The sequence below is a fragment of the Mustela nivalis genome, assembly GCF_964662115.1.
Source record: "Mustela nivalis genome assembly, chromosome: 11".
Taxonomy (NCBI): Eukaryota; Metazoa; Chordata; class Mammalia; order Carnivora; family Mustelidae; genus Mustela; species Mustela nivalis.
In genome coordinates, this window is record NC_139030.1 from 11,158,855 (window position 1) to 11,185,668 (window position 26,814).

Below are 26,814 nucleotides of genomic sequence, written 5' to 3' on the forward strand. Positions count from 1 at the left end.
CAGGATGGTCTCTTTGAAGACGTGACATTTGAGCCGAGACTGAAAAAGGTCCAGGAATGAGCTGGAAGGATCAGGTGGGCAGAGGAGACAAGAGCCCGGTGAGGAGGGCTGGGGGTAGGAATGAGTACTGAGTCCATAGCCGTCGTGTGGTGGCTGGTGTGAAGGGAGCCCAGCCAACTGCCGTCTAGGGGAGTTCACTGGGGTCCATCCAACCAGTGTCTGTCCAGGCATCTGTTTGTCCCCTGAGGGAAGCTCTGACTCCTGGGGAACAGGCGTGTGCTCGGTGGCTGTCCTGGGGCCTCTCCTGTCATAGACGTGTTAGAAGTTTGGAGGCCAGTTCACAGCGTGCACACAGTTTCAAGCCACCTGCTGGCCTGTGTCCTTCCAGACGCTGGCGTGGGGTCCTGACTGGCTCCTCAGGGAAAAAATACCCCGGATTCCCAGCCCTGCACCTGAGTGCCACCTGTGAGGTGGGCCCTGCTTGTCTTCTTCCCTCCTCACCTGGGCCTTTCCCTTCCGACCCCAACTCCCCTGGCTCCCTTGTCTCCCTCCACTTCATTGCTCTTAGGGAGACAGAACCATTAAAAACAGAAAGGACTTTCAAACTAGGGCTGGAGGGACTCCGTTTGTTAAGCCTCCCCAGGACACTGGTGTTTTAAAAAGATGGCTTATGTCAAAAATTCTCAATAGGACGGTGGAATCTGGGGCATTCGATGAGACAGAAGCCCTCTTGAGCCCTTTACTCTGTGTCCTGCTGGCTAGGTAGGCTCTTATCCCCACTTTCAGATAAGGAAATGGGGGTTCAGAGAGGTTAAGGGATTCCTCCATGCCAGCACAGTCAGGGTTCTGTCAGGCCCCAAACCCCTTCCCCCACCACCTCACCCTGCTTGCTGCCTTGCTGTGTGCCCCGGTGCCCCAGAAGGTCCAGATCTGGGAAGGATGTGACAGCAGAGCTCCACGCTGATCTTGGGACAGTCTCTCTGTGGTTTTGTGGGCCTGGGCTCCATCCATCCCTGGCCCTTCAGCTCCCAGAACAGGGGTCAGGAATGTCTGCGGGAGGTGTCTGAGTACTAAGTGTGATGCACTCGGACAGCTCCCCAGGTGTTCAGTGACAGGCTGGTGGGACTGTGCAGGGAGACAAGGCCCTTAGCCAAGGGCTCAAGTCTGTGGTTTTCCTGATGCATGAATGGACAGGGTTGGGGGAGAAGTTGAACAACCTCGGGGGTTGGGGTGCTGGGCAGCACCTGCGCAAGTCTGCCTGACCCTGGGGCTGGAGGGTGGTGGCTCCCCCCCCTCCTTCTTACTCTCCCTGTGCCCTTGAGACTCACTTCTGTCTCTACTGTGGAGGGCAAAGCTAGGAGTGGCTAAATCCTATCTTGGTTCCAGCGTGCTTTTGCAGACATGATTTTTTTTTTTTAAATTTCAAGTTTTTATTTAAATTAATAGTAGTCTCAAGGGAAGGATTTAGTGATTCATCACACACATATAACACCCTGAGCTCATCACTGTTGTAGATGTGATTAAAGAAACTGCACCTTGAACCCCAGGGCATGGTCCCTCTCAGGTCTGGAGCTTGGAAGACTCCAATTCTGTTACGTAAGGGATACCTCCATTAAGAATACCAACAAAGGGGGTGGGAGGGATGGGGTGGCTGGGTGATGGACACTGGGGAGGGTATGTACTGTGTAAGCGTTCTGAATTGTGGAAGACTGGTGAATCACAGACCTGTACCCCTAAAACAAATAATACATTATATGTTTAAAAAAAAAAAAAAAAGGACATCAATAAAAGGTTAAGGACCATGATAGCAGCTGGGCCTCTTGTTCACATGGTTTGATAGACTATGGAATGAAATTAAAAAGCATGCCATTTGATTTTTAAAACATGAATTTATACCTAGTCACCAAAATAGCATTCAACTACTTTAACTGGGAAAATTGGCACCAAGTAAATGTGTGTGTTGTTATTTTGTCAGAATGGAGGCAATCTTTGGAGTGACTGTGGATTCCCAGGCCTTTTGCAATTATTCTGAGCTACTATTCTGCAAGGAGAGCCTTCCCCTGTGCTACAGGGGTGCCCGCTGACACCACCTCACTGCCAGGGCCAAGGCCAACAGGCCAGGAGTCTTAGATTTGAAGGTTCCGGTGACTGACACCCTCCACGGAGCTCCATGTGACCTCAGGCAAGGGACTTGACTCCTGTGTGCTGCAGACCTCCCCTTCTTACCTATGCCTCATGGGATGAAAACAGAATGAAATGCTGCCCATGGCACATGGGTCTGGGAAGACCCAGGCTTGTGGCTTCAGCAGCTCCTCCTCTTTTACAGTTGTGGATGGGAACATAAACCTTTTTCCCCTGATCATTATTAAACCTTCAGGCTTAGAAGGGAAGGGAGAAAGGCAAAGTCTACTTCAAGGACAGTTGGTGGCTACGATATTTCTGCCTCAGCTTTCCCAGAATCTGATCAGGGAGAAAGTCCCCCATGGACTCTCCCTTTCCTGAAACCAGGGACTGCTTGGTTTTCCCTTCTACCTTACAAAGGGCTGGATCAGGTCCCAGGGGCAGAGGTGGATTAGACACATGAGTTACTCAGAGCCACAGGAAATTGATGGAAGCAGAGGATGGAGCAGAGACCCACAGGCAGGCCAACCTCTGCCATTTAGTTCCCCATTCATTTCCTTACCAAGCTACCCAGTAAGTGTTCCCTGCTGTTTGCTCTGGGCTGAGTGCGCGCTAGGTGTGTGGGCCACAACGTGTTTGAGGACCTGCTCCTGTTGTCATGGAGTTCCCTCCCTGCTTGGAGATCGAGACATACTCACAAAAAGAAATTCTATGGTTTGTGGATAGTCCACGGTTTCCAATTCTTCTGACTCATGGAGGAGAAGGAAGAATACGTAAACATATCCATGAATATATGGACCATTGATTTGTGACAAAGATGCAAGGCAATTTAGTGCAGAAAGGATGGTTTTTCCCTCAAGTGGTGCTACAACAATTAGATATCAATAGGTGAAAAAATAGAGTTTGATTCATACCTCTCACTTTGATTCATACTTCTCACTCAGGATGAGTCATATTCCTAAACCAAATTTGAAATGAACTTAAGATGTATCACAAACCCAAAGGCGAAATTGTTAAAACTATAAAACTTCTAGAAGAAATCCTAAAAGAAAGTCTTTGTGACCTTGAGTTAAATGAAGGTGTCTTTGATATGACACCAGAAGTATGATCCATGTCAAAGAAAAAAAAGGCCAAATTAATATATTGGAGTTCACCAGAACAAAAAACTTCTGTTCTCAGGGTGGCTCAGTTGTTAAATGTCTGCCTTCGGCTCAGGTCATGATTTCAGGGTCCTGGGATTGAGCACCACATTGGGCTCCCTGCTCCATGGAAAGCCTGCTTCTCCCTCTCCCACTCCCTCTGCTTGTGTACCCTCTCTTACTATGTCGCTCTCTGTCAAATAAATAAATAAAATCTTTAAAAAAACCACGTTCTATTCTCTGTAAGACACTTTCAGAGAATGAAAAGACAAGCCATAGACAGGGAGAGAAAAATCTTTGCAAAAACATATAATTAAGGGGTGGCTGGGTGGCTGCCTTCAGCTCAGGTCATGATCCCAGGGTCCTGGGATCAAGCCCCGCATTGGGATCTCTGCTCAGCAGAGAACCTGCTTCCTCCTCTCTCTCTCTCTCTCTGCCTGCCTCATGGCCTACTTGTGATCTCTGTCTGTCAAATAAATAAATAAAATCTTTTTAAAAAGTTATTATTAAAAAAACAAAAAACAAAAAAATTTAAATATGTATACATAAAGTACTATATATATTGAAATTTATATAACTATATTAAGAAACTCTATAATTAGAAAACAAATAACCCAATTAAAAAAGATAGACCCAAGATTTGAATAGACACTTCACCAAAAAAGACACATGAATGGCAAATAATCAAGTGAAAAAATGTTCAACATCAGTGGCCATTAGGAGAATACAAATGAAAACCAGAATGAGTTACTACTGCTTACCTATTAGAATGGCTAAGCTTTATAAAGACTGACCATATAATTAATAAAGACAAAGGAGGCAAGAATATATGATGGGAAAAAGACAGTCTATTGTCTGCAATGGTGCTGAGGAAAACAGACAGCTACATGTAAAAGAATGAAACTGGACCGCTTTCTCACACCATACCCCAAAATAAACTTACAGTGGATTAAAGACCTAAATATGAGACCTGAAATCATAAAAATCCTAGAAGAAACCATAAGACAGTAATCCCTTTGACATTAGCCATAGAGACATTTTTCTAGATATGTCTCCTCAGGCAAGGGAATCAAAAGCAAAAGAAACTATGGGGACTACCCCCAAACCCCCACTTTTGCACAGCAAAGGAAATTATCAACAAAATGAAAAGGCAGCCAACTGAGTGGGAGAAGGTATTTGCAAATGATTTATCTGATAAAGGACTAATATCCAAGATATATAAAGAACTTAGACAACCCAACACTAAACACCCCCTTGCAAATCGACTGCCTTTAGATAAAGTACACTCTCCTCACTGTACATTTGAGGGCCTCCATGATTTGGCTCCACTTTCCAGAAATCACTTGTTTGAGAAAACTGGAAAGACCTATTTATTGATATGACACCAGAAGTTTGATCCATGTTAGAAAAAAAAAAAAGACATGTATTTATAGTTCAGGACTGAAGAGCAAAAAATGTTGACCTACAGTTCAGGGCAGAAGTTTTGAGAGGTAAATAACACTGGTTGGAGATAACCCACCAGAGATATCTTTCTATGTAGCTCAGAGTGTGAACACAAATCAAGGTTAAGGGTGAATAGGAAGCAGATCAGACAGGAAAAAGTGGGAATATTCTCTCTCCAGTAATTTTCTCAGCTGAGGAATCATTTATATAAATATCAGTCACATATTTATATTATTTTCATTATGGGGAATAGAAAGTGAGTCTTGAAGAATTGTAATTGTGGACTATCCCCAAACCATAGAATTTCTTTTTTCTATTCTAATTATGAGTTGGGGGAGGGAAAAAACCCAGAAAGACAAGCTCCTTTTTGGAAGAATTTAGAAGCGATTGAAAAAAAAAGATCTTTGACCTAAGTGGGGATTTTCAAGTGATGTCTCATGTCAGCAAAAATGCTGCCATTAAGACCCCAAAAGAACTATAAAGCTACAACGGAAACAGACAGCAGCCGGCCACAGTCAACAGTGGACAGGCTCAAAGCAAGAATGAATGAAGAAATACACAGTTTGGAGGACTTTTTTTTTTTTTTAACATTAAAGAAAGATACATACAACATTCATAAGTACAGAAATTGATAAAAGTTTAGATGGACTGAATGGTGTCAATGTATCAATGCTACATTTCTTTAAGACTTGCTTTATATCCTTAATATTTATATCACCTTTTTAAAAAGATTATTTATTTATTTATTTGACAGTGATCACAAGTAGGCGGGGGATGGGGGTGGGAAGCAGGTTTCCCTGCCGGGCAGGGAGCCCGATGTGGGGCTCGATCCCAGGACCCTGAGATCATGGCCTGAGCTGAAGGCACAGGCTTTAACTCACTGAGCCACCCAGGTGCTCTGATATTTATATCACTTTTTGAAAGAGTTGCTTTTTATTAAAAAATAGGCTAGATATTAGATATTTACTTTGTTTCCACTGGGTTATAGGTTTCCAGGGAAAGCAATTCTGGTCAGTATATGTGCCAGAAAGATAGTTATATTCGCATAGTACCGTGTTCTAGCCTTTAGTGTAGAGGTTAGTAAACTGTAGCTTGTGGGCCCACTCGAGCACATAGTCTGCCTTTGTATGTCCTACAAACTAGAATAGTTTTTAGGCGTTGAAATGAGAGTTTAAGGGGCACTTGGGTGGCTCAGTCAGTGAAACATCATGACTCTAGGTCGTGATCTCAGGGTTGTGAGATTGAGCCTTGTGCTGGGCTCGGCACTCAGCGTGGAGTCTGCTTAAAGTGTCTCTCTCCTTCTTCCTCTGCACATTCTCTTTCTCTCTCAAATAAGTAAATAAATATGAAAAGAAAAAATAAATGTTTAAAAAAAGAAGAGGAAGAAAAAGAGGTGGAGGAGGTAGAAGAACATGTGACAGAGATTGTGTCAGTTTACAGACATAAAATGTTACTGCTATGGTGTATGCAGAAATTGCAAATACCTAGCATACTCACTACTTACCCATTTTTGGTCCGTTGCAGACATGGCTAATCAATTACTGTGCTTTTATTTTATTTTTTTTCCCCCTCCCCAGCTAGGCCTGAATTAGGATCTGTTTCCAGGCAGACATTCCAAATCAATGGGCACTGACATGCGGGATAACACATAAAACCTACTTGTCATCCCTGGACTTGTGGTTATGCCTGAATTATTCAACCTTAAGGCCAAATGACATAGACTCCAGGGACTATGGGCATTTAAATTCAGATTAACTGTGTAATCAGAATGAGTACAGGAACCTTATAGCTCACCTTAGAAAAGTGAAGGGTAAAAATGGTATTACTGTGATCATAAAGACAAAGAAGTCTTATTTACATAATAATCCTGTCCCCACCCTTTAATCCATGATTAGCTGAGATCTATACTTCATTAGAGGTTACCTTTAGCTTGAAGAAGTCCTTTTAACATGTACCTGTGTCCCTGCTTGGCCTGGAGCAGGACTCACTAATCTTGAGTGAGATTAGAATGTGGCTTTGGCATAAGAAATTTTAAGCATCTTAAATATGGAATGTGGAAAACACAAGGATAATATAACCCGAGGATTGGTGGGATGGTGGGTAGTAATAACTCAAGAATATAGCTTATGTGAAGTTAGTAGTTGGATACAAGATGCACTTCAGCTACTACCCTCTTACCTGGGAAATACAATCATCTATCTGTACACACACACACTTCTCATGGTGTCTAAAATATTTACATTGGAAGACGTTATTTTTTTATTCATTCATTCATTCATTTTAAAGTAATCTCTCTGCCCAAAAAGGGGCTTAAACTCATGACCCTGAAATCAAGAGTCTCATGCTCTTTGAACTGAACCAGCCAAGTGCCCCTGGAGAACTTTTATTTATGTTGGAATTCTCTGCCTATGGTAATAATAGCTGATGTAGATCAAATAGAAATTATGTGCCAGAAACTTCACATACTGTTTCTATGCCTTCAATAATTCCATTAAGTTACCTTCTGTTATTTCCATTATATAGAAGAAATAAGAGAGGTTGAGTTGGGAATATAACCAAAGTCACATTAGCTGGTAAGTGCCCTCGTGGGGTTTTATACCACAGCCAGCATGAGGCCAGAGCAAACTCTCTCTCTCTCCTTCACACCGGCGCCCCCTGAGACAAGGAATGGGGGCACTGAGGGGCACCTGAGCAAACTCCAAGGCCTGCTCTGCAGACTGCCCATCTGGCCCAGATGGAGTGCAGAGGCTAAGCTGGAGAGATGCTCATGAAAGGCCTCACTGTTTCTCAGTGCTGGACAGTCTGAAGACCTCTACTGACTGAAGGCTGACTTGGGCAAAGATGTGGCTCAGGGTGCTAAAGGAAATCTTTTCATTGGTCCATTTTCTTCAAACTTTAATTAAACCATCAGATTTTTCTGCATACCCTCCCCACCTCAAACAGGATGATGGTTTTTGGATCTGCACAGTGTCTTGGACAAATAGGAGAAGGTGCATTTTGAGATGAAAACTAGTGTGTGTCATGGAGCCGCCACTCATGTGGATTTAAGATTTGTTTTCTCCCAGGCAACTCAGGAATACTGAAAGACTGAGGTGTTCAGGTGCAGGTACCATTTTCTTTTCTTTTTTTTTTTTTTCTAAACAAACTGCAAACAAATCCTTTCTGTCTTTGCCTCCTACCATCGGTGTCTCTGAAGACCAGTGAAACAAGGAATGTATCAAAGTGCAAGTTGAGAAAGGGGAGTGGAAAACAATTATGCAGAATGTCTAGGATAAGGAAAGCAAGATGTTGTCTTGCCCATGGAATATAGTTCCTCTTAGGCATGTCCTCTTATTCCTCCCACTCAGTATAGCTAAATACCTTGGGCATTATACATAAAACAAACCGAAGAAGATTCCAAAAGGTGGAAAAAAGAAGGTATACTGGCCAGGGACCCTGGGACCCAAGGAATGACAGTCATGAGTTCCCAGATTTGTTGTTTGTTTGTTTGTTTGCCTAATATACCCTGGACTAGATGCTGGCCACCCAAAATGCTTAGAAGCACAGACAAAGAAGATCTGAATAAAAGCTTGTTCTTTCTAGCTTGAGGACCAGGAAAGGGGCAGTCAAGCAACAGAGAAAATTAAAAAAAAAAAAAAAGATTTTATTTATTTATTGGAGAGAGACAGAGATAGCAAGAATGAACACGAGCAGGGAGGAGAGAGAGAAGCAGGGCTGGATCCCAGGACCCTGGGATCATGACCTGAGCCGAAGGCAGAGGCTTATTGGACTGAGCCACCCAGGCAAAAAACTTTTAGACAACAGCCATCCAACTCAGTCAAATATCAGAGAAAAAAGGAGAAAAATTATGTCCCCTCCCCCCATCTCCTTCAGCAAAGACCATGCCAACCATATTGGGAGCAGTAATGATTTGCCCCTCCCTTCCCAGTCAGGGTGGTGTCAGAAGAGGCTTCCTACGCATTTAGCAGTAACATGGTTCCCGTCCTTTCTAGGTTACCCATGGAGATAGAGTGGGGAATTTGGACTTCTGCCCCACCTGGCAGTAATGGGGTGATACACTTCCTCTGACCCTTTTCTTCACTGGAGCATGTCAGAGGAAATCAGCTAAAACAGAAAATATAAATAAGAACCAGAGTCTCATTGCAAATGACTTAAATGATAAGAGTACTATAAAACATCACTTATTATTCCAAAATCCAGGAAGATCTCAGTTTGAATGAAAAAGAGATGATCAACAGCGAACAAAATTGAGATGACAGACATGCGGAATTATCTGAAGAGGGATTTAAAAACAGTCATCATAAAAATGCTTCAACAAGCAATTATAAACACACTTACAAGAAATTAAAAAATAAGTTCTCAGCAAAGAAAAAAAAACGTCTCCGCAGAGAAATAGAAGAGATAAAGAACAACCACATAGTAATTTTAGAACTGAAAAAAAAAAAAAAAAACCTGAACTAAAAAACTCACGGGATTAGTTTACAGCAAAATGGAAAGAACAGAGGAAAGAACCAATGAACTTGGAGATGGAGCAACAGAAATCACCCGATCTGAGTAACCAAGAGAAATTAAACTGAAAAAAAGGAAAAGAAAGAGCAGAGGCTTGGGGACCTGTAAATCAAGAAATCTATCAATCAATCTATCTATTAATCTATCTATCTATCTATCTATCTAAAACTTTTTATGAGGTTGTGGTCCCCAAGAAGAGGACAAACAGAGCTGACAAAATATCAGAATAAATAGCAGCTGAAATTCTACCAAATTTGGCAAAATACATAAATCTCCAGATTCAAGCAGCTTAGTGAAACCAAGCAGGTAAAACCAAAGAAGCCCATGCTAAGATATGTGATTAAACTCCAGAAAACTAAAGCAAAAAAAAAAATAATAATAAAATAAATAAAAGTCTTAAAAGCAATAAGAGGGAAACAACACTATATTTATAAGTTAAAAAATTCAAATAACAGTGAATTTCTCTTAAAAACCATAGAGTATGTCAAATTTACTTTAATAATAAAAAGAAAGAAAGAGCGGAGGTCTAAAGGAAGTGATATAACATTTTCAAGTGCTAAAAGAGTAGAACTGTCAACTTAGAATGTTACCTCCAGTGCAGAGTGCCTGGGTGGTTGCGTTACATCAGCTGGGCTGGCTTGGGTCATGATCCCAAGGTCCTGGGATAGAGCCCTGTGTTGGGCTCCCTGCTCAGCAGGGAGTCTGCTTCTCTCTCTCTCTGCACCCTCCTGCCCTGCTCATGCTTGCACACACACACACTCTCTCTCAAATGGATTGGTGAAATCCTAAAACAAAAGAAGAATTCTGAATATATGCTTCAGATGTGAAGAGAAAAATTGAGACGTTCTTGCATGAAGGAAAACTGATAATTTGTCATCTACAGATCTATACTAAAAGAATGGCCAAAGAAAGTCTTGAAATGGAGAGGAAATGATAAAATACAGAACCTTGGCATATCAGGAAGGAAGGAAGAATAGAAAGAGCAAATATACAGGTCTTTTACTGTACATTGCTCACTAGGACAAAACATTTTAAAGCAAATAAATGGAAGAATTTCTGGATGAGGTGCGGAAGGCAAAAAAAATTTGTCACCTATGAAAAAGAAATGAACCACTTGAGACAAGATCAATGCATACAATAAATATAATAATACACCTAAAGGGATGACAGAGATACCATACCTAATGACTATAAAGAAGGGCAAAACAATATAAATAAAATAAAATAAAGCAAAACAGAATAAAATAAAAAATGATGCAGTATTCCCAGTAGCTGCCCATCCAATGTAGTTATAAACTGAATATCATAAAAAAATAAATGGGCAGATGACAATTCTATGATGTCTAAGCCACCAGTGAGGCTTACAGAGATTTGGCTTAATTGTAGGGTGTTTTTTTTTTTAATCTTCTGAAAGCAATTAGAGTACAGATGAGCCTGTGAATGAAATAGAAACTGATCTCAACTTCTAAGACAAGTGGGAAGGTACACATAGTTTAGAAGGCCAGATAAAAGTGTTTGTATACTGCAAACCTCCGCTGTCTAGTATGAAGGGAGAACATAATAAGAAAATTCGTGAATCTGAATGCTTATTGCATCTCTTTTAGCTAATAGCTTTCCTGAAACATTCAATACTTCCACCATAATATGTACCTAAGTATACATTAAAAAAAAGTAAAAATTCAAAAACATGAAATTCGGATCAACTTCAAGCATGACAGCATGAAGAGCTCTGCCGACCTGCTCCCAAGTGAAACAGGTGACAACTACCCAAAGAAACCCCAAATACGACACAACATTGAAAGCCTCAGAAGATGGTTCTCAGGGTAAACAACAAATAACAGAAACATCTCTTAAAACTCCATAACGGTTATGAACGTTGGTGAAAATATCGTAAGAAATTGAGAATCTGTGGTGTTTGAACCAAGACTGCGCTCTCCCTCTCTCACCCTAGCTCTGTGGGATGGAGACTCCTCTCGAGATTGCTGCAGACAAGAACACAGGACTCCCTCTTCACTGCCTCCAGCCAGAGGGTTTTCCTGCTGGGAGGAGCAGGACTTCAGCATGTCTCATCCTGTCCCCAGCTCCTTGTTGTTGAAGCTAAGTCCTCAGTGACTCTGTGGAGAGGTTGGGGCTGCCTTCCCCCCCACCCCCTGCTCATGGAATGGTGTGCCAAGAATACTGGGTCTCTGGTCACCCATGCCCCAACTTGTGAGGTGGACGTTCCACACCAGGAGAGGCAAGCTGAGTGGACCCCAGGTTGTTTCTCCACCATCACCCACGGGATGTTCAGCTGCTACAGCAAGAGTGTCACAGAGAGAGAAGTTTGCCATTATCCCTCCCCACAGCTCCGGAGACCTAGCTCAGATTTTGCCTCGTGGTAGAAACAGACCATAAAATAAATAGTACCTTATCTTTTTCCAGAAAAACTTCTCATTTGCAGGGCATGAAAAAGTCTGAGCCTAACAGTACTTTCAAGAACAGTGGGAAGCTTGGGTGGCTCAGTCGTTAAGTGTCTGCCTTCAGCTCGGGTCATGATCCCGGGATCCTGGGATCGAGCCCCATGTCGAGCTCCCTGATTGGTGGGGAGCCTGCTTCTCCCTCTCCCACTCCCACTGCTTGTGTTCCCTCTCTTGCTGTGTCTCTATCAAATAAATAAATAAAATATTAAAAAAATAAACTGTAGGCTGGTTATTCGTGGGACAGAAGCAGGGAGTGAGAGGAGTCCTTCTGGCATCAGAACAGAAATCAGACATTGACCTTGGACACTGTTTCTTCAAAAGTGCAGGAGTTTGATTGGACTAACTTGTAGAGCAATTCATGCTTCCAAGTTATTATTGAAAACAGCAGAGCAATGAATAGAGCCTAAAAACTGGGTATGACCATGGAAAGAGAGGAAGAAACCCATACCCAAACCACTGTCATCCCAGCGTGCTGTGGGCATAACCAGAGTTGAACCTCCCTGAGGGACAGCACTAAAGGCTGCACACTGTGGGAGCGAAATAAACTTCCCTCAAATAATCCAGTCAGTCACTAAACAAATAAACAAGCAAATAATAACAAGCTCAAAGAGGCGGGAGGGGGCAGAGTGGTACCCAAAATTGCTGTCGTATGTTATCTAAAATGTCCAGTTTCTGGGGTGCCTGGGTGGCTCAGTCAGTTAAGCATCCAACTCATGGTTCTGGCTTTGGTCATGATCTCCAGGTTGTGAGATCGAGCCCTGCATCAGGCTCTGAGCTCAGCACAGAGTCTGATTGAGAATCTTTCTCTATCCCTCTCCCTCTGCTCCTCCCTGTGCTTGTACTCTCTCTCTCTTAAATCAATTAATAAATCTTTAAAAAAATATAAAATGTCCAGTTTCCAACAAAAAATTTACAAAGCATGAAAAATAAAGTATGGCCCATACACCGGAAAATAAGCAGGGTACAGAAGCTGCTTGTGAGAGAGACCAGATATCAGATTTATTTGAAAAAGACTTTCAAGTAGTCATTAGAAACGTGTTCATAGAACTAAAGGAAACCATGATGAAGGACATGATGACATGTCCTTGATGACACTATTGCATCAAATAGATGGATAAAAAGATAAAATTATAAAAAGGAACAAAATAGAAATGATGGAACAGAAAGTATAATAACAAATTAAAAATTCATTACAGGGTTCAACAGTAGATTTGAACCGGCAAAAGAAAGTATGTGCAAACGTGGAACTCTACCAATAGAGATTATGCAAGTGGAAAAACAGAGGAAAAAGGATAAAGAAAGGTAAAGAGAGCCTCATGGAAACAGGAGACACCAACATACATATAATGGAAATACCAGAAGTAGAGGTGAAAGAGAAATGAACAGAAAAATCATCTGAAGAAATAGTGCCTGAAAAATTCCCCAGAGTTACTGAAGAACAGAAACCTATACATCCAGGGAGCCCAAAAAACATCACACAGTATCAAGGCGAAGAGATACACAAACAGACAAATCATAGTAAAATGTTGAAAGCCAACACAATGAGAAAATCTTGAAAGCAGCAAGAGAAAAAAGGGCTCATTGTTTATAAGACAACCCCTAGGAATACTAATTGCTGACTCCTCAGCAGAAACAATGAAGGGCAAAAGGCTTTGGGATAACATTAAAAATGGTCAAAGAGAAAACTGTCAACCAAGAATCCTATTTCCATAAAATCTATTTTTCAAAATTAAAATCAAAATAAAGATTTTTCAGGGTGCCTGGGTGACTCAGTGGGTTAAAGCCTCTGCCTTCGGCTCAGGTCATGGTCTCAGGGTCCTGGGATTGAGCCCCACATTGGGCTCTCTGCTCAGCGGGAAGCCTACTTCCCCCCCTCTCTCTGCCTGCCTCTCTGCCTACTTGTGATCTCTGTCTGCCACATAAATAAATAAAATCTTTAAAAAAAATAAAGATTTTTCAAGATAAGCAAAAATTGAGGGAACTTGTTGCCACCAGACCCTCCTTGCAAGAAATACTTGGGTAAAGGAGTTCTTGAGTTTGAAGGCAAGTGACCCCAGATGATAATTTGAATCCACACGTGACAAAAAGAGCACTGGTAAATATAATTATACAATTTAAAAAGATGGTGAAAATGCCTAACTTTTTTCTTTTTGTAATGGCTTTAAAGAGCCAATGTATTAAATGATATTCACAGAATGTATTGTTGGGTCTATAACATATAGAAATGTGATGTTTTTACCAAAAGAGCATAAAGGAAGTGGGTTGGAGCATCTGAAAACATCGGAGAAGCTGCACTGGGCGAAGGAAATGACTACAGATGGTAAGCTAATAAGAATGCGTCGTTGGCTTAGTAACATAATACATCCAATATGTATAACAATAATACCACAAAAAGGCAGAAGGAAAATAGAGTTATAATGAAGTACTATTTCCAAATATCACTGGAATAATCTAGTATAAATAGGTAATTGATTAGGATAGTTGAGATATACATGGCAAACTGCAGAACAACCACTTTTAAAAGATTGATTTATTTATTTTGGGGGGTGGAGGAGGAGAGGGAGAGAGAGTCTCAAGCAGACTCCATGCTGAGTGCAGAGTCTGATGCTGGACTTGATCTCATGACTCTGAGATCATGACCTCAGAGATCAGATGCTCAGTTGACCGAGCCACCCAGATGCCCCCAGAACAACCACTTAAAAAAAAAAAAACTCTCAAAAATAGTGAAAATAAAACATGAAAGATAAAATAAAATGCTGGGTTACACAATACTCAATGTAAAAGAAAGCAGTGAAGGAGGAAGAGAAGAAGAGACACGTGTGAGATACAGAAAACAAGAAGCGACAGTGACCGGCGTCCGTCCAGCTATCTCAGTAACACAGTAAATGGGAATGATTAAATGATTCTATAAAAAGCAGAGATTGTCAGCGTGGATTGAAAAGAATGATCCACCTATATACTGTCTACAGGAGACACAGGCTATAGTCAAAGGTAAAGATAAATGTAAAGTGAAAGGATTGAAAAACATATCGTGCAAATAGCATCTGTAAGAGAGCTAAAGTGACTCTGTTGTTATCAGAGAAAATAGGCTTTAAAACAGCAAGAAAATGTTACTAGAGAGGAAAAGGGACACTTTCAATGACAAAAGAGTCAAACCATCAGGAAGATACAACAATTGTAAACACCATGATAAAAGCATTCCCTGGACTCTAAATAGAAGGGAATTTTATCAACCTCATAAAGGGCTTCTACAAAAAAACCTACAGTTAACATCACACTTAATGGTGAAAGAGTGGATGCTTACCCTCAAAGACCAAAAACAAGACAAAGATGTTTGCTGTCACTACTTCTATTCAACCTAGTTCTGGAGGTTTTAGCCAGGGCAATTTAGTAAGAAAATGAAATAAGAGGCATCCAGATTGGAAAGGAAGAAGTAAAATTATATTTGCAGATGACATCATCTTGTATACAGAAGATTCTAAAGAATCCCTGAAAAACCTATTAAAACTAATAAATGAGTTCTACAAAGTTGCAGGATAAAAGATCAATATATAAAAATTAATTGTATCTCTCTATACATTTGCAAAAAAATTTTTTTTGAAAGTAAAATTAAGAAATTAACCCTGGGTTGGCTGAGTCGGTTAAGCGTCTGCCTTTGGCTCCGGTCATGATCTCAGGGTCCTGGGATGGAGCCCCTTGTTTGGGCGCCCTGCTCAGTGGGGAGTCTGCTTCTCTGCCTCCCCTAGCTCATGCACTCGCTCTCTGTCAAATAAATAAATAAAATCTTTTAAAAAAGAAAACAATTCCATTTTTATAGAATAAAAATAAAACCTTGGGAATAAACTTAACAAAAGAAGTACAAAACTCATACTGAAAACTACAAAAAATTATTGAAAGAAATGAAAGAATATCTAAGTAATTGGAAAACAACCCCAGTTCAGGGACTGAAAGACTGAACGTTGTTAGATGGCAACACATGCCCAGCTGATCTAAGGGTTCAGCACAGTCCCCACCAGAGTCTCAGCTGACTACTTTGTAGAAATTGATAATCTTGTCCTAAAATTCATAAGGAAAGCCACTCAGAATAGCCTAAATAATCTTGAAGAAGAATAACAGGGCAAAGGAAACATGTCTTTATTTCAAAACTTAAGAACAAAGCAATGGTAATCAAGATGTGATGTTGCTACCGTAAGGCTGGATACATACACAGGCAGAATAGATTTGAGAGTCCAGAAATAAAGCCACACATCTATGGCCAACCATTTTCATCATTAGTGCCAAGATCACTTAATGAGGGAAGAATAGTATTTTTAACAAATGGTGATGAGATAAATGATAACCACATGCAAAAGAAAGAAGTTGGACCCCATATATGAAAATTAACTCAAAATGGATGAAAGCCCTAAATGTAGACCTAAAACTATAAAAACACTTAGGAGAAAGCAAAAGAGTAAATTTAATAAACTTTAGTAAAGTTTAATGAACTTGGATTTGGCAAAGGGTTCTGAATATGACACCAGAACCATGAGCAGTGAAGAAAAATGTAAATGAATTGGACTTCACCAAAATTTAAAAGGTACCACCAAAAAAAGTGAAAAGACAACTTATAAAATCAGAGAAAATAGTTATAAAGCATATATCTGGTAAGGGACTTGTATCTAGAATAAACAACTCTTAATAATAAAGAACTCAATAACAAGACAAAATAAAAGACAGTAAAATAATAAATAAAAGGTAATAATAATAGATAATAATGAAATAAAAGATAATAAACATAAAAAATAAAAAAACTCAATAATAAAAAGACAAAACCCAATTTTAAAAATGGACAAAAGATATAAATAGACATTTGTTCAAGGAAGATATAGAGATGGCCAATAAGCACATTAAAAATGCTCAACATTATTAGTCATAAAGGAAATGCAAATCCAAGCCACAATGAAACACCATCTCACAAATACTAGGGTAGCTGAGATTAAATGGTTGGATAATAACAAGTGTTGTCAAGGATATGGAGAAACTGGCGCCCTGCCTCTACTTTGGAAAACACACTGGCAGTTCCTCAATTAAACACAGATTACTATATAAGCCTGCAATTTCATTCCTAGGTATATACCCACGAGAAATGAAAACATAGCTTCATAAAAAAGGGAAAAACCTTGTGGAGCACCTGGGTGGCTCAGTCAGTTGACATCTGAGTCTTGATTTCGGCTCAGGTCATGATCTTGGTGTCCTGGGATTGAGCCCCATGTTCAGCTCTGTGCTCAGCTTGGAGTCTGATTGTCCTCTTTCCGCTCCTCCCCCTGCTCATGTGCTCTCTTTCTTAAATGAATAAATAAAATCTTAAAAAAACAAAAAACAAAAAAACTTGTACATGAATGTTAACAGCAGGACTGGCCACAATAGCCAAAAGTGGAAACAACCCAAATGCCATCAACTGATGAACAGATAAACAAAATGTTGTGTAGCCATACAATGAAACACTGGTCACCCATAAAGAGGAACAAAGTGCTGATTCATGCTCCAATGAATGAAGCATAAAAACATTGTGTTAAGTGAAAGACGCCAGTCCCTAAATACCACACATTACACAATTCCCATCATATAAAAAATCCAGAATAGAGGAATAGCAAATACATCAGTGGTTGCTTAGGGCTAGGAGTGGGGTGGGTGTGGGGAAATGGAGGTTGGTTGCTAGAGTATGAGAGGCAGGGATGCCTGGGGGGCTCAGTCGGTTGGGTATCTGCCTTTGGCTCAGACGGTGATCCCAGCTTCCTGGGATCGAGTCCCATATTGGATTCCTTGCTCTGCAGGGAGCCTGCTTCTCATGTGTGCTCTCATCTGTGCTCTCGCTTTCTGTCAAATGAATAAATAAAATCTTTTTTATTTTTTTTATTTTTATTTTTTTTAAAGATTTTATTTATTTATTTATTTGACAGAGAGAAATCACAAGTAGACGGAGAGGCAGGCCGAGAGAGAAAGAGGGAAGCAGGCTCCCTGCCGAGCAGAGAGCCCGATGCGGGACTCGATCCCAGGACCCTGAGATCATGACCCGAGCCGAAGGCAGCGGCTTAACCACTGAGCCACCCAGGCGCCCTAAAATCTTTTTTAAAAAAGGAGTATGAGGTTTCTTTTTGAGATGATGAAAATACTCTAAAATCGGCTAGTGATAGACACACACACCTGTGAGTACACTAAAAGCCACTGAAATGTACATCTTAAATCAGTGAATCGCATAGTATGTGATCTAATAAAGCTGCAAAAAATGTGAAAAACAACCACAATAAAGGTGGGTAAAACATAAAAAGCATCGTCGTCAGCTTAATGAGTCATAATTGAAAAAAACTTCCGTGTATCCCCCCCTCAGGTCAGGGACTAGAATGTCTCTGTATCCCGGAAGATCCCCGTATGTCCCCTGCGCAGGGCGACAGCTTTCCTGATTAACAGCTGTATTGAGGGAATAGTTGGCATACAGTCAACTGTACATACATAAAGTTTTCAATTTGATAAATTTTGACATACGCAGACACCCATGGAATCACCACCATCGGGAAAATAAACGTTACCCCCCAAGTCGTGTCCCTGTGCCCTTTTATAATCTCTTGAATGCCCTCTCCCTGCCCGTCCCTGTCCCTGGGCAACTAATAATCTGCTTTCTGTCTCTACCTTTGAGTTTGAGTTTCTTAGAACTTTATATAAATAGAATCATACAACTTAAAAATGATGTATATTTAATATAGATAAATGTTTTTTATTATATATAAGTAAACAATTATATATTTGTATATATTTATATATTGTATATACTTATAGATAAACAGTTATACATATTTTTACAAATAGATTAGAAAGTGTTTCAAGGTAGGGATTTTACTGAGGACTCCCTGAATAATAGAGACTCACAGGATATTTCTCCCTTACCTGTTTCCTTTCGATGGGCCCGTTTTGGTTGGGTCGATGATGCTTTCCTTGGATGTGCTCCTTGGCACACCCCTCCCCCGGTGCATGACTTCATTGTTTGACAGCCATGGACAGGCCCGTTTTCCGCAGCAGGCTGTGAGCATGGGCAGGTACATCAAGCTGAGAAGAGACAATGCCATGGCACTGGGGGTCAAGTGCAGACAGAATTGTTCATGCTATATTTTAGGAGGAGACACCCAGGGGAGGATTCATTTTTGTGTTTCCAGTGCTGGTGCACCTGCATGAGCAATACCTACATGTGAGTTGAATGTACCTGACCTTCTCTAATTTTCCTTCATGCTTGGTGGTCAGAGCGTTTTTTTTTGTTGTTGTTGTTGTTTCTGTTTTGGTTTTTCAGAGAGGGAGAGAAAGAGAGAGAGAGCCCATGTCTAAGTGACAGGGAGGGACCGAGGGAGAGGGAGAGAGAGAATCTTAAGTAGACTGCATTGCCCAGTGAGGAGTCTGGTATGGGGCTCGAACTCACCACCCTGAGATCATGACCTGAGCCAAAATCAAAAGTCAGACGCTTAAGCGACTGAGACAACCAGGCACCCTAAAGTGTTCTTTCTAAAAAGAACATGCAGAGGAGTCCCACCCCCTGCTGTTAACCCCAAGAGGCTCCACCTGCTTCCTGGAGAGAGTCCCCATGTTCTGACTCACCCCCCAGACCTCATGCTGAGGCCAAGCTCTCCTCTCCCACCTGCTCTCAGCACCGCCTGCCTGTCTTTACTTTCCAGGACGCTGTACTCCCCCATCTTTTGGGAAAATCTGGGGAGCCTCTCAGGGCTGCTGTCAGCTCCTGCTGTGCCATTCTGATGCTGGAAAAGCAGTTTGCACCAGAACCTTCTGTCTGGTCCCTGAGTCCCAGTGGCTGCTTTTGTGGCATCTTTTGCCTGTGTGGAACTCAAGAAACCAGACTCCTTCTCCTGCCTCTTTCTCCTTTCCCCTGGTTTCTCCCTGCCGCCTGACACAGAGAACAGGTGGTTCTTTCCAACAGGCAGATTCCAGTGCCTCCCATTGTGTTTTGTTTACGTAACATGGCTGCAGGCCAAAGCTGTTATATTGTTACTGTTGTATCAAAGTCAAGATAGATGATGAGGGCCCCATTGATCAAGCACCTTGTAAGTGCCCAGCACAATGTCAGGGGCTATACACACTCCTCCTGCCCCACAGCACTTGGGGGAATGGCTTCTCCTAATTTCACAGGTGAGGAGACGGAGCCCCACCTAAACAATTTGCTGGAAACTTCCTCCCTGGGAAGAGTCAGAACCAGATTCCACCTAGGCATTTCTGACTCTGGGTAGGTTCCCAAAATGTAAGGGGAAACACAGAGAAAATTAAGAGTTGGAGGAAAAGAATCACAAATCAGTATGTTTGGTTCCCACTTCTTGCTTTTTAGAAATGAAATGATGGCGCTGTGAGATTCTGGGAACCCCTTGAGGACTCGAAGGTCTGGGCACTTAGTGATTGGAGCTGTCCGGGAGGAGCGGGAGGGATGGGGGGTGGAGCGGGGAATGCTGGGCTGGGAGAGTTGTCAGGGGAGGAAGCCGGTGAAGGAGATGGGAAAGGCTGCTCCAGGGATAGGGAACCACCTTCACAAAAGCCTCAGGAGCTGCGAGATCAAGGCACATTTGGGAAGTGGAGAAGTTCTGGCCAGACTCCAGGGCTCCCACCCCAGGGCACCGGGGAGCCACTGAAGGTCACATGGAGGGAGGAACTCTGCTTTGACTCAAGGCCCCGGGGTGCGAGGTTGGGACTGCGCTGGCTGCAGGCGGCTAGGAGGATACCTTCACACCGCAGACAGGATCTGCAGGTGAGCAGGCAGGGTCCTGCTTCAGGAGCTCACTGTCTCTGTTACAGGGAGTCAGCCCTGCAGACCCAGCCTCAATGGGGATTCTCTGTGGAAGGAGGTTTTTGCTATTTAAAACCCTAGCCTTTTCCTGAGATGGGTGGGCGGGGTTAAAGGAGGTATCTCCTGCTGAGCTGGGACCAGAGCAGGGGCTGGGAGGGGGCTGCAAGGAGAGGGGCTCAGGGGGGCTGAAACCTCCCTCTGAGCCTGACTGGGGAGAGTCAGGAGGGGCCTGGGAGGGAGCCGGGAGGGAGCCAGGAGAGGCTGGCATGGGCTGGAGCAGCTGGAAGAACAGGGCTAAGCCCCGAGAAGCAGCTTCCTCTCTGGGTCCTTTGGCCCTGCTCCGCACCTACAGTCTCTCTCTGTGACAGCTGCTCCCCTTTGATTTGGGGTGGGTTGAACCTGCACTTGGGGTCCTCAGGCATGTCACAGAACAGGAGATGGGTGCTGGTCACAAAGCAGAATGGTGGGACAGGCGTTTGGGGCCCGGGTTGCTCTTGAGAGGGCAAACCTTGGAGAAATTCACAGACTATTTGCTGAAGGCCTTGGAAAGTAAAGCAGAGAGAATGGGGGTGTATGAGGCTGTTCCTCGGTACCTTTGGTGCTGCACAAGAGAGAGGTGCCCATGTTTATTTGGGGGCCAACATGTTATCTTTTGTGATTCTGTCCAGACATAGCGCTGGTCCTATTATCTGAGTATAATAAGGAAAAGGGTCGTATTTGGAGTCAGGGCAGTGGGCCATGGCCGGGAATAAGGGGCCGTCCCTTCGTCCTCCAACCTCGTCCTGCCTGCTCCCACGGACGATGCCACCCGGGGCTGATCGGACGCCCGCACACCTTCTTCACCCCACCCTGGGCCTGAGCCTGAGCCTCCATGTCTTTGTCCACAGAGGGTCCCACAGAGGCCAGTCTGGTTTGGCAGAGCCCTCGTAAAGCTGCCACCCCCCACCCCACCCAGGGCCACCCTCAGAGGGGGCTGCCCAAGAGGGTGTTTGTTCCTACCCATAAGAAGGTGTTTCAGGCTCATTTCCCTCAGCTCCCCGGGCCATAGATTGACAGCCCAGATAGAGCGGAGGGGCCTGTGGGGCCAGCGGGACCAAACTGGCCTGGCGTGAAGCAGGCCCCGCCCCCATTTGCTGCTCTCACCCCTCCCTCTAGCTCGCTGGGCGGCGTCTGCCCTGCGTCCATCTCCCTGCCTCCCAGTCTTTCTTTCTTCTCCTCCTTCGGTCTTCCTCCAGCCCGGCAGCCCCTCAGCCGGCCACCGGCGTCCTTCCGCCTCTCTGCTCTCCTCCCCTCCTGGACTTTCCCTGTCTTGCTGGAGCCTCACCTCTGTCATTTTCCGCGTCCCTCATTTCTCTCTCTGCACCCCACCCTTCCCTCTGGGCCCTCACCAAATCAGGCAGCTTCACTTGAACAGCAAAGGGCGAGATTGTGCTCGCAAACAAGATTCCCAGAGCCAGCTCTCAGACCCTAGTGTCGGGAAAAATGACGAGGGACCCAGCCAGCTGGGGAGAGGCTTGGGGGGGGTGTGGGGACCCCGTGCTAGAAGTGGATTTGCAGGGAAAAATGTATACAAGGGTGTTCAGTTTCTGCCCTTTGACCCTGCTCCCCTTGCCACCTGCAGCAGTAAGAATAAAGACATGGAGAATAACGGTCAGGATTGAGGTCAGAGTTGTCGCTGGCTGAGACCCCGTGCCAGCTGTCTCACGCGTACAGTATGGTACTCAATCACCACAACAGTCCTATAGAATTAGTCTTATTGCCCCTGTCAGCAGGCCAGGAGTCCGAGACACAGAGAGGTCATCTAGCTGCTAGGTAGCAGCCCAACAGTGATTGGACTGACCCCAAACCGGGTTGTCCTCTGCGCTAGGATAGCTGTCGCATGCTGATTGTCTTTGCTATAGGATTTGAGGGACCTGGGAAAGGAGCTGGTGCCATCTTACCACTTTCCACGGGAGGACAGTATTCAGGGAAGGTAGTGTTTAGCACTCTGTCGCTCAATCAGCCATCAGTGTTAGAGCAGAGCCCGGGCATCTGATGTCGAGGGGAGGAGGGGAAAAGCAGGTTTGGGACCACGCTTGTGGCCCCTGGAGGCCTCTTTCCTCACCGTGTGGCCCCAGTTAAGCCCTTCCCCCTCTCTGAGCTCTCACCATCCCAGCCTGAACAGTGGGGACCTAGAATCTCCCCATGGGGCTCGGCAGAGGGGTTGGCCCCTGGGCTGGGAACACCAGGAAGAAGACCAAGGACTATTTTTTTCAAACTTAAATTTCACCCTCCACTTCTGCCTGTGATTTTCCTACCTGGGAGCAAATCCAAAGCATTTAGAGGAATTAGGCAAAATGATGTTTTAAAAAGAAAACTCCATGGATATGGCCATAATGAAATTGGCTTCTCAGAGCACATCTTGCCCCACAACAAAGGGGACAATTCTACTCTCTGGTGCATCCCCAGACACCCCACTTTAAGGCTCCACAAGGCTGCCAGGTTGAGATTTGCCATTTAAGCTTTCTAAGAGGCACTCAAAAAGGTAAAGAAAACATGTAAATAATATCAGTAGTGTATTTTTTTTAACTTAGGAGAGCCAAAGGGTTGGATTCCACATGCAATCAGTAGAAAAATACATCATGAGACACTTTCATTCTTTGTATGCTCAGCCTTTGAAATCTAGCGTGCATTTTATACCTACAATGTATCTCCCTGTGGCCCAGCCACGTGTCAGGTGCTCACTAGCCACAAACGAAGCAGATCTAAGTCATCCATCAGACCTTGACCCTCCTCTGCATCAGTGGCCTCCAACTGCTCTCAGAACATGACGAGGCCCTTCATGATCCGGGCTGCTTCCTGAGAACATCTCCCTCTCTCTCCCTCACCCACTGCGACACCCTTTCTGTGCACATGCTCAACCTCTTGCCTCTTGCACGTGCCAAGCTTGCATCTACCCCAGGGCCTTTGCTCTTGCTCTTCCTTTGCTCGAAGTGCTTGTCTTCCCAGCTGGGTGTGCTTGATCTCCCCGTGTCATTTTGTTCTCTGCTCACTTGCCACCTCCTCAGAGACCCTCCCCAAACACACCGTCTAAGGGGCACCCCACTGGAGCATTCTCCATCCTATCACTTGCTTTATCTCTGCAACTCTTGCCCTTTGGAACCAACTTCTTTTGTGCTTTGGCTCCTTGCTTTGATGTTTGCTTGTTGTCTGGAATGGCCTGCTGTCCTCCGACGAACCTCGTACGTGGTTAAGCCATCAGCTACACTCACTGTCTTGAATGAATCTCTCAGAAAAGTCCAAATGTGGCCTCACTGACTCCAAATCATCCGCACCAAGGCTTTGAACAGATGCGGGCACTCACACGCTGAGGGCACAGCCCAGCAGGGGAACCTTACCCCAGCGGCCATCTGCTAAAAGTGTGATCTCCTGGCAAACTTCATCAAAGCTCGCATTTCTGAAGTTTTCCATCCTTTACCACTCCTGGTCATGCCTAATGAGTCTGTGACTGCGCACAGCCAGGGCCTGCCTTGGGAGCAGCAAATACCCTCCTAACATTTCATGGTGATAGAATCCTCATCTGAAAGGGACCAGGATGGGGGGCGCCTGGGTGACTCAGTCATCAGTTGTCGGCCTTCAGCTCAGGTCATGATCCCAGGGTCTTGGGGTCAAGCCCCGCATCGGGCTCCCTCCTTGGCGGGAAGCCTGCTTCTCCCTCCCCCACGCCCCTTTCCTGTATTCCCTCTCTTGATGTGCCTCTCTCTGCCAAATAAATAAATAAAATCTTAAAAAAAAAAAAAAAAGGGACTAGGATACTGACCATCTAACACTCTTGGTCTATAGTTCATATGACCTATGTAGGTCAAAGCCCCTAGGCCAGGCTTAGCACACAGGAAGTGCACTAGGAAACATGAGGGCTCTTCAGAGCAATTCAGCAAATAGTTGTAGGGCTCCTGGCATGCCATGGGCATGGGGCTTAGTGCCAGAAATTTATGGAGAAAGAAGATCCAGGTGGCAGGCACCTACTAGGTGTTCTCCTCAGGCAGAGGAATTCTCTTCCAGCCTGGCTGCTGGCCACTGCACAGGGAGAGCTACCTGCTTCATCCCAGATCTGACCTATGTCTCTGTTTGGAGACATACCTACCTTTCCTCCACTAGGTCACTGGGTACTGGCATTCTGCTGGTGGCCTGGGAGCTTAGCGAATGTCAACCCAATGGAGTGTACCCAGTCCTTGGGACTTTTGGGAGGGTCACTGAAGGAAGACCCAGGCAGGACAAGAGCTCTGGTACTGTGGGCATGGTGTCCCTCTCCTTGAGTCACTTTGGGGGTTAGATCAGAGGAGAGGTTGTCCCAGGATATTTAAGAAGAAGACCTTGCCTCAGAAGAAATCTGAGAAGCAGGACAAGCAGGCATTTGGTGGCTAACGCAGGGCAGGAGCCCAGGGCTCTCCCACAGTGCCTGTCTTCTCAACTCCGTCCTCTCTGGAACCATTAGGGATCCATAGGACCTGGTTTGAAAACCATGGGCATATCCTCTCTGGGAGCCAGAACTGGAGGTCTCAAGCTAGCCCTGCCTAATGCCAGCTTGCCAGAAGTGAGGGGTGCCCTCACTTCTTAAAGAAGTTCAGGATTTCTTCTGTGAAGTGGAGCTAATAATAGCATCTACCTAATTGAGATGCTTTTGTCCTGCATACAGTGGTTCTGGTTTCCCAACAAATTAGTAAGACCATTGACTCCTTGGTTTTGCTACACTCACCATAAAATATTTCCAGACACGTAAGCGTTCAAGCACCTGCTTGGGGTCTGGGGAGAGAGAAGGAAAGGGGTTCAGTAAAAGCGGGCTCAAGCTGCACCTGTTTTCTGTGCTGGGGCCGCGCCATCCAGGCTCATGCAGTCTCTGGGGCCTCGAGGGGTTGGGAATGAGGGCGGCATGTATTCTTGGTCAGGGAGGCTGGCTAAAGAAGCCCCGTCCTGAAGACAAGACCCCTAGGAACAATAGCCAGGTGGCCTATAGGGAAATAGGCCTCACTCTGCCCCTCCCCTCTGCCTGCTGGCCTCTGACCATAATCCTGGACCCCTGGGCCAGGCTCGAATGCCAGGAAAACATGCAAACAATCATTTGTGACTGACTAGTCTGAAGGGGTAAGGGTATAAAAAAAAGATCGTATTTTAAAAAATTTTATTTAAATTAATTTAATTAACATACAGTGTATTGTTGGTTTCGGAGGTAGAATTTAGTGATTCATCCTTTGCATGTAACACTCAGTGCTCGTTCCATCAAGTGTCCTCCTTAAAAATGCCTATCACCCAGTCACCCCATCCTCCCACTCCCCTCCCCCACAGCAGCCCTCAGCTTGTTCCCTATCATTAGGAGTCTCTTATGGTTTGTCTCCCTCTCTGTATTTAATTGTTGAAGGTGGAACTTATATTTATGTTCTCTGTAGTTTTCTGTAGGTTTGAAAAACCTTTTTCTATATTTTGAAAGCAAACATTACACAGCATACCATTTCATCGGTAAATATTCTAGCAGGGGCCCATTAAAAGGGGCTCTTGCAAAAAAATAACAAACACAGTGGTATTATCGCCTTAAAAAGACTAAAAACAATTCTTCAGTACAATCAAACTTTGAGCCTGTGTTTACACTTCCCTGATCGTCATATAAAAGTTTTAAGTGTGTTCTTTACATTGGGATCCAATTAGAGGCCCTATATTAAGACTGACCTTTCACTTAAGTCTCTCTTGATTCATAAGTTCCTCTTTTATCTTTTATTTTCTTAGACTATTTTGTTGAAGAAATAAGATGGCTGATACTATAGAGTTTCTTACACTGGGATCATTCTATTTTCAACCTCATGTATCATACCCTGTATTCCTCTGTCTCCTGTATTTGCTTGAAATCAACCCCTTTGGGTTGACTAGGATTTTGGGCACAGTTGCTTTAGCGGTACTGGGTTCTTCTTTTGCAAGACACAGGACGTCTGTGTATCTTGTGATGTTGGCAGCTAATGATATATTCATTGCCTAGGTCTACTAATTCATTGGATTGTGAAGGAGTGATGTTCAAATTCTGTCATTCCGTCTTCATTTTGTAGCTGGACTTCTTCTATAAAGAGCAGATTCCCCTCATCAACTGGGCGGTGACTTTGAGCTTCTGGTTGTAAAAGCAGGATAAACACTTGTTGCTTCTGCTTCATGTATCAGTTACCATGATTTGGTTCCCCAGCTTCTTCCAGAAATAACCACTGAGTTTGTGTGCATGTGTGTTTGTGCTTAATATTACTATGATCCCATTGATTTAAACATCTTTGATTTCTTTCAATTCACGGTAGTTACTATCTTTCTTGATGCTCCA